This window comes from Pelophylax lessonae (genome assembly GCF_965119305.1).
Source record: "Pelophylax lessonae genome assembly, chromosome: 1".
Classification (NCBI taxonomy): domain Eukaryota; kingdom Metazoa; phylum Chordata; class Amphibia; order Anura; family Ranidae; genus Pelophylax; species Pelophylax lessonae.
Window position 1 is genome coordinate 263,429,929 of NC_138768.1, and position 9,085 is coordinate 263,439,013.

Consider the following 9,085-nt stretch of genomic DNA (forward strand, 5'->3'; position numbering starts at 1 on the left):
TCATTGGCGCAACCATTCCAAAGGAGTGACCAGGCCATAGATCTATGTAACCACTCCCTGTGACTGGCAGAGATGGACAGCTAGGGAGGGAGTCAAAACAATGACCACCCTTGCAACCGAAGAACCTGTCACCTAACCAGGGGAGTCCTATCTACAATCATTGGAATTGGGAATTTTGTGTTATTATGGATCGGGATCTCAAGCTTGTTTCCTAATCCAGAGGCCCCGGAGGTGTCTATCATAAGCGTTGATAACCTTTATGGTCGTACTTTTTGGTAAGGAGCCATCCTTGTTTGGTGTCGGATTCACTAGTGGTGGTGTCGGGTTTTTCACTGAAAAATCATGATTGTCCATTTCACCAGATCCTTCACTATTTCACATGATTTATGGACTTCAATATGAAATTTATGTTTTATGTTTTTTTTCACTTGCATATCAATATCATTTATTGACACATATATTAGCGCAACCCTCTTTTGCTATTTATAGGTAATATTTAAACACATAAATCTGCTATTTTCTGATTAGCCAATAATTTATGGGAATGATAATACCACAATTGTTTGGCTTTTTGATATCTGAAGCTCCATATAGGCAACTAAATGTTAATTCAAACGTATGGGAGTTTTAAAGGCAAATTTAGTTTTCATGGAAACTCGTAGTTTAGGTTAAATGATCAAGACTAGCTACGTTTAATAACCAACAATATGATGACAGAATATAAAAGTTCAACATCACTTTAATAGTACCATAAAACTGTGTTGCTGGATGGATAAATAAAAATAATTAGAAGGTCTAAGGCAAGCAGTAGATGGAGCGAAAAAAAAAAAAAATAAATAAAATCGCTCAATTCTCCCATCAACAGTCCGTGTTGATAGGGAAATCCCTCCCACAGAGCAATTATGAACACAGTCGTTATTGCTCGTGGCTACAACAGCCACAAACAATAATCATATGTAAAATCTGACAGGCTGGTTGTACCCAAGTTGATCGTTCAATCAACCTTGGGTACATTTAGCCTGCCCATACTTAGTTCAAAAACACTGCCCCAAGTTCCCTTCCGTGTTATCTCTGCATCTGAAGGCCTACACACTTGGCTATATAAATGGAAGTGAGGAACAACCAACCTGAGCTTGGATTAACCAATACAGCAGAGCTCAAGTGACCAGGTACTGACGCTTGACCAACACTTAAAGGCAAAGTCCACCTTTGTGACTATGCTTCATGTTCCCACAGAGTGACATGAAACATGGTCACATTCCCCAAACCCACAGCCCCAATTAACCCCACCTAACTGAATCGAGAGGTTCTTCTCCTCAAAGGCTTCTATTTAGTTTTGAATTTGGCTGTGCATAGCTGATCTGACACAGCCCCACCACAACAGAGGGACTTCTAATTCACAATGGAGCACAAGTGTGGTGACATTAGCTCACTCATAATCCATTCATTACTTCCTCTTACTCCACAGCTGAAGGTCTGTACCTCCATACAGACTTGGGGCTGGAGGAACAGTCAGAGAGCCTGTGCAATGCCCCCATGATGTACTAATTACTGTTACAATTGAAAATGTAAATACTGTAAACGCACATTTTTTTCTTTGATCTACATGGATACATTTATTATTTTTTTTCTAAAAGGTGGACTATGCTTTTATGGAACTCCAGAGCAGCATTTTCTGTAAAAAAAACATTCAGCTCTTGTATTTCTCTTTATTCACCTCAGCAAGGCAGTCGTCGTATTTTTATGTTAACATTTTAGGTCCACTTTAGAATATTAAAAGTTGACAGGCAGCAAAGTTTCCTTTTCATAAAAAACTTTAGCTAAAAAAAGTATGTGAAATAAACTTCTGTGCTTTCTTTGTAGGTTATTAACCACTAATAGGTTCTCATTCACACTTGAGCTAGGCATCTTCAGTCATTTTCAGGCTTTTATTAGGGTTTGTACAGGCATTTTCTGCTTGTGTTTCAGGCTCAGGCGATTACTTTTTCTTTTATTCCTACCCAATAGAAAGCTAGTTTTTAGGCAAGAAACACATTTTTAATTTTAATTCTATTGGGATCCAAAACGCGTGGCTCTGAGCCCAAAAAAACATTTTTTGAACAGCAAGCTTTAAGCGATGCTACGCTCAGATGTGAATGGCACTATTGAATATGATGGAAATCATAGTGTTCAGCGTTCAAGTTGCTCAAGTGTAAACAGGGCCTAAAACTATATAGGAAACTGAACAGTACAATGAACCTTCTTGTTTCAGATACACAGAGAATAACTTCATATTGATCTCCAAGCAGGAATGATAGCATTTAAAAGCTGCTGCTCTCACTTGCAAGACAGGATCTCCCTGTACCTGTTAGGTTATCACATATGGCGCTTTTCCACTGCATGGAACCCAACGGTTCAGCTCGCTTTTGTGCTTTTCCACTGCTGGTACCGCATGGTATAGTGTAGGAACGGTTCGGTACGGCGGCGCTTTTCCACTGCATGGAACCGAACGGTACGGCTCTCAAAAACAGTACCTACTCTATTGTGGTTCCAACAGGTACCATACCCGGTACCATATCCCACAATCCTTTGCATGCAGTCACTACTAGCCAATGATTGGTCAGAGAATCCCACCCACCCCGTTGTTATCCCACCCACTTAACTTTAGTACTACTTTAGTGGAAAAGCAAACCATACTGTACCGTACCGAACCGTTCCAACACCGTACCATGCGGTACCAGCAGTGGAAAAGCAAACAGGGCCAAGCAGGGCCGAGTAGAGCCGAGCCAGTACTTGCAGTGGAAAAGTGCCAATAGTGTTTCACACCGTCCACTGTCCCCACAGATGCTGCTGTACATAGTAATCATTTTTGACAAATGGTTTGTAAATGAACACATTTTGAAAAAAAATCTGCATTCCTGTGTGTTTTACCCGGTTGTTCTTGTATGCTCTCATCTTCCTAAATTTGCAGCAAGCATTCCATCTCAGCTACAGACCAAAGAGAGCCTTTAGATGGATGCCATTGCTCATGTGACTGGTGCACAACTGACTTCAGAGCATTTGTCTTTCATGCTCTCTGTCCAAAAGATCCAGTGAGCAAAGCCCAAATGAAGAACCCGGAAAGCCAAAATAAACACACACAGAGAGGCTACAGCTCATGTCTAAGTACCCTGGGCAATGATCCAGGCGGACCAGATTTTATCAAACTTGTTTGGGCAATTCCTACACTGGTATGTCAATTTTTTCTCAAGGGAAGGTCCCAACTAATGGTGGCTTTCCAGGCAGTTAAGGTGTGGGGGGGAGGGGGTTCTTTTTCATATAGGAAACTTATATGGTATTGAAAACCCAAACAAATCAAAGGGATAGATTTACTAAAGGCAAATACTGTACGCTTTCCAAGTGCAGTTGCACTCATTTTACTTAGTAAATGTGGTAAACCTTCACTTTATAAAGAATACCAAATCAGGTGCAATGAACAAAAAAAAAAAAAGAAAACACAGCATTTTTGCTTGCGCATTACTACATTCACTAACTCTGGGGAAAATGAGTGCACATGCACTTGCAAAAGCGCAGTCTATATGCTTTTAGTAAATCAACCCCACTGTATTAGCAATTTATGTAAACATTCTCTGTGTGCCTATATAGCTCCCCCACTGTTCACCTTGATGAGCTTGAGTTGGGCTAGGTACAAACGGGCCAAATATCGGCCGGTTCAAAGGAAACCAGCCAACACTCCGCCAGTGTGTACAGCAGCCTACCCGACAGAAGCCAGTCTTAACAACTGGCTTTTTTAGAAGGGACATGCTGGAAAACCATTGGCTGCAAGCACTGATCAGTGTGTTCTGGTATCCCCCTGTCAGAATACAAAGCCACAGCACATCCCTTGTGTTCGTACGGCGGTCAGTTTTTTTTTTTTTGTTCACCCCACTGGGTTGACTAAAAAAAAAAAAAAAAAAAAAAGAGATATATATATATATATATATAAAATAGGGCGTACTAAGCTTAAATAGAGGACTGAAATACGTATCATTGCTGACCTCTCATTCAGAAAATGTTCCTTACCTTACTTTCATCCTTACTACAGCAGCTTCTATACTAACATGGATCAAGAATACAGGGTTAGGAGTCCTGATCTCACTAGGAGTATCAAAGTAATTAGGATCAAGCACCAAGGAGGTCTGAGGCTGTTAAACAGAATTACAATTACTGCCAATTGACTTCAAAAAAGTGCAGTGATACAGGGTTAAGCTGGATACACACTACACAACTTTTGTTGTTAGATTTCCTTTAGATTTACCTTCAACTATGTAGAGCAGGCATGTCCAACCTGTGGCCTGGAAACCCCAGGCAATGCGGCCCACTGCCCCTGACAATTTTTTTTTGCTGGGGAGGAAGGAAGTTGATTTGGGGGCATGGCCACAGCGGCTTCCAACTAACGGTAGGCAGAGGCTGCCTCGGAGGGGAGGTGGGGGGGGGGGGATGTGAGCATGTGCAGTGTTTCTGACTCCTACCACCATGACCACTTCAAATCACTGAAGTGGTGATGGTGGTTAGAGTGTTCCTTTAATATCTCCCAGAAGAAGTAACCCTCTGTATACTGATTCCATTTCACTTGATCATCCTCTAGTTGTGTTAAATTAGTGCGGGGGGTGTGGCCGTGCCAGAAGGCATTTTATTACTTATATACCTTAACTATAGTATATATTTTATATGCGGCCCGAGAAAATTTCTCTACACTCAATGTGGCCCAGAGAAGCCAAAATGTTGGACACCCATGATGTAGAGCAAGCACCTGCCTGATTGCATAATAATTGAAAGTAGATTTGACCTCATATTATATGGTTTTGGTAAATCTAAAGGAAAACAATCTGAAGACAATTGTATAGTGTGTATGGCCCATAAGGAGTCCTAATCTCACTAGGATTATCAAAAACATGCTTGTTTCAAGTCAGTGAATACAGAGTACTGAAGCAGGAGATGGCCAGGCAACTAGCTTTTTCAGACAGTCAGTGTTTGCAATCCCTACATTTCTCGCAATATATGTTTCTTCCTTAATTAGACCTTTTTTTTAGTGGCTTTACATTTATATGGAAGCTTTGAGGCTGCAGAAATTTTGTATCAATCTCAAGGCTGATGCCTTGCATGAGTGTGTGCAGTCTGCTTTTCTTTTAGAACCAATCCCCCACCCCACTCTATCTTATTCCATGTAAAAACACTAAGTGAAAACAACTAAATTATTTAACAAAAACAACTAAAAAAAATGTCTTCCTGTGTGTTTGCCAAAGTGACTAAAGCCTAGTACACACAGGCCAAATGTCAGACAGAATCAGCTGGATCAATAGAAACCGGCCAACATTTGGCTTGTGTGTACTGCAGTTGGTTCAACAGAAGCCAGCCAGCTTTGCCTTGTCCATATACAAGGGGTGTGTATACATGGGGCAGTGAATGCCTCCACTGCCTACGATTGGCTGTCCACTTTGACAACTCCCTGATGGAACAGTTCAAGCAACTCAGGCAGGAATAGTACCACCAGACCTTAACCCTGCCCACTATCAAGCTGTCAAATGTACAGAGCTAATCATGCCGCATTTCCCACACTGCAGCTGCAAGTGTACACGCCCTTTGTATATGTTCAGGACAGGGAATACTTTGGCTGCCCTGTACAAATTACAGCTTGTGGGCTCACACAAGGGTTCAGATCCTGATCCAAAAACACCTGAGCTCATCACTACTGCTTTTATCGTGGTGGTCATTTACAATAGGGGCAGAGGATTGTTTGTCTCTATAATTCCTGGTATTATTTACCGCCCCTCTACAATGACGCACAGAAAGATCCTGCATCTGTCCACCCACTGCTGTAGCCAGGGAATTAAATTGTTTACACATTGGCATGGCATCAGCGATCCGCAAATACAGTTCCATGGGTACAGTGCTGGAAGCGCATGCATGGGATTGTCAGTGCCTGTGTTCTAAAATTTCGTCGGACCCATGAAAATTCAGGACCCTCGTCACTTCCGGTGACGCTACGTCACAACCCAGCTGATGGGAGCCCCGGTGCGCATGCGCACAAGGCATTTTCAAGGTCCGATGAAATTCTAAGACTTACGAACAGCTGACTGAGCGGAGGAGGGGCTGAGGTGGGACGCACACACCGCTGCGAGATAATGTTACAACACCGCTGCGTCATCGAGCAAGGAACATGTTGCAGAGCTGACTTAGAGGAGGCGGGAAGGAAGTGAATACTCATACTAAATAGTAATGATAAAAAAAATAATAAGAAATACTAAACATTTTTTATCATTACTATTTAGTATGAGTATTCACTTCCTTCCCGCCTCCTCTAAGTCAGCTCTGCAACATGTTCCTTGCTCGATGATGCGGCGGTGTTGTAACATTATCCCGCAGCGGTGTGTGCGTCCCACCTCAGCCCCTCCTCTCAGTCCGCTGTTCGTAAGTCTTAGAATTTCATCGGACCTTGAAAATGCCTTGTGCGCATGTGCACCGGGGCTCGCAGCAGCTGGTGGTGACGGAGCGCCCCCGGAAGTGACGAGGGTGCGGAATTTTCACGGGTCCAACTAAATTTTAGAACAACTGCACACTCAAACTGGATAGTTCAAAATCTGGTGCAGCTGTGTGTGGTAGCTAATAAGCTTCTAATTTCAGCTCGTTCAATTAAAGTGGTCGTAAACTTCAATCTTGGACTTGTGCCTATAGGTAAGCGTATAATAAGGCTTACCTATAGGTACTGTAATATCTCCTAAACTTGCACCGTTTAGGAGATATTTACTATATATGCAGCTGATGACATTGTCGGCGCATGCTCTCTGAAGGAACGGCCACCTGGGCTGTTCCTTCAGAATCCTGTGCAGTTAATAGCAGCTGCCACTCGCATGCGCTAGAGTGACATCATCACCGCTCCGGGCAGTCACACAGCTCGAGTCCGCGGACCCGGAAGGAAGATGGGTAAAGATGGAAGCGGCTCTCAGTGATAAGAAGGCTTTCGTTTTCAGGTAAGTTTCACATAATTTGCAATGCATACTAGCACATTCTGGCTTTAAAGTGGAGTTCCACCCTAAAATGAGACTTACCTCCATCTTCTCGCTCCGGGTCACCTGAAAAACAAATGGATAATCGCAATTTTTTTTATTATTTTTTTACTTACCACGTAGAGAAGAAAATATACTCACCTTACTTCCTTCTTCCTCTCCTCGGCGGCCACGGCCCGTCGTCACTTCCTGGCTTTGCAATGATTCCTTGGAGCTGAACGTCATCGCTCCCAGGAATCATTGCGCCTGCACCGGCACCGACGTCAGTTCCGGGGCGCGCGCGTCATTCCCTTCTAAACAGCTTCTGGGCATGCCCAGAAGCTGTGGAGGGATGACGCACGCGCACCGGAAGTGACGACGGGGCCGGTGCAGTGCATCGTGGGACCGAAGAGGACGCAGAAGAGGATCGCGCTGGCTTCAAGCTGCCCACACCTGAGATGGCAGCGCTGGACAATACTTTTTCAAGGTAAGTATTTCTCCTAAAAGGTAAGTGCAACCCGGGACAGATCAGAGCAGTGTTAATTTTGGCAGCAAATTTCAATTTAGTTTTAGTCTTAGTCTTAGGACTAAAATGGCATTTTAGTTTTAGTCCCATTTTAGTCTTCTGCAAGTGTTTTAGTTTTAGTCGTATTTAGTCGACTAAAACTCCAGTACATTTTAGTCGACTAAAACATCCTACATTTTAGTCGACTAAAATGTCTTACATTTTAGTCATCTATAATCGAATGGGTGTAGTTCAATTGTAATTTATAATGCATTATTTAACCATTTCTCTACAATTTCCAAACTCATTATATACTACTGCTGGTCCTGGAGTGAAAAATCGAATATGTTATTATTTATGGTATTAAGCTTTGAGCACGCACCAGTGTTAATTTTGGCAGCAAATTTCAAATTAGTTATAGTCTTATGACTAAAATGCCATTTTAGTTTTAGTCGTATTTTAGTCATCTGAATTGTTTTAGTTTTAGTCGTATTTTAGTCGACTAAAATTGTGTTAATTTAGTCGACGAAAACGTTTTAGTCGACAAAATTAACACTGGATCAGAGGCTAGCCATTGTGGAATGTACTAGCCCTGACTGTCCCGGGGGTATTTTTATTAAAAAAAAGTATTCCAGTGTGGAACTCCGCTTTAACTTGCAGGTCAGAAAAAAAGGCACCCAGTGGTTTACAACCGCTTTAAGCTTTGACAAAAAAAAGTGGAAGCTTATTGGCTACCATGCACATCTACACCAGATTGTGCACTCTCCAGTTTTAGTAAATCAATCCCATCGTATTCCAAATAAATGTTTTCAGGTCATGTTGCTGATACAATGGCAACATCTAAATATTAGGATTCCCTAGCTACAGCGCTGAGTGCGCATGGGCGGCCAATCCTGCACATGTGCACACAGCGTTCTGGCATTGGCCTGAAGATCGACAGCATATATACCTCAGGAGTCTGCGCTCACCACCAGAACCATCATCATTATATAGGTGAGAAATACAGAAGTGGAGGGAAGATGGAAAATGGGATTTAATAAAAAAAAAAAGTACTATACAACTGTGGTAAAATGGGGTGAGGAATTAGGAAATAAGAGTGCAGGTCTGCTTTATATACACATAATATGGAGATAGAAGGAGCCGTGTTCTAAAGGGAAATCAATGCAGAACTACTGACCACAACATCCCATACAACGTACAGGGGGGCTCTGAGCTGTATATGTCCTCCATACCTTTCCCCACACACGGACACAGCACAGAGCCCACCCTGAACCCCCGTACAGACACCTCACCTAGGTAGGAGAAACTCCCAGCTTCTGCCGCTCCCTCAGCTAGTATCACTGTGCCGCTCTACTGTGGAATCCGGTCCCCTCCCACATCCCACACTGCACCGCGGCCTCACCCAACTCGATGGTATGACACTGAGCGGAGCATAGTAGAGATAGCGTAGCGGGATAGAGCGTCTGCCAGACCTGGGAAAGGGAGGGTGGGAGAGTACAGTACAATACACTGTGACACAGTAAATGGGACTAATGCGTGATATGTATTTCAATGGGAGCGTTTCTAGTCCCATAGC

The 9,085-nt window shown here is 42.9% G+C and overlaps 1 protein-coding gene across 1 annotated transcript in view; it reads right to left on the reverse strand.

Moving 5' to 3' along the window:
• LOC309554335 (septin-2A) overlaps nt 1-8,874 on the reverse strand; it is a 219,879-nt gene extending 211,005 nt beyond the window's left edge. The window contains exon 1 of the mRNA XM_082255992.1: nt 8,797-8,874. The gene's annotated coding sequence lies outside the window, so the exon portion shown is untranslated. The remainder of the gene's footprint in view (nt 1-8,796) is intronic.
• Nucleotides 8,875-9,085: the final 211 nt, after the last annotated feature.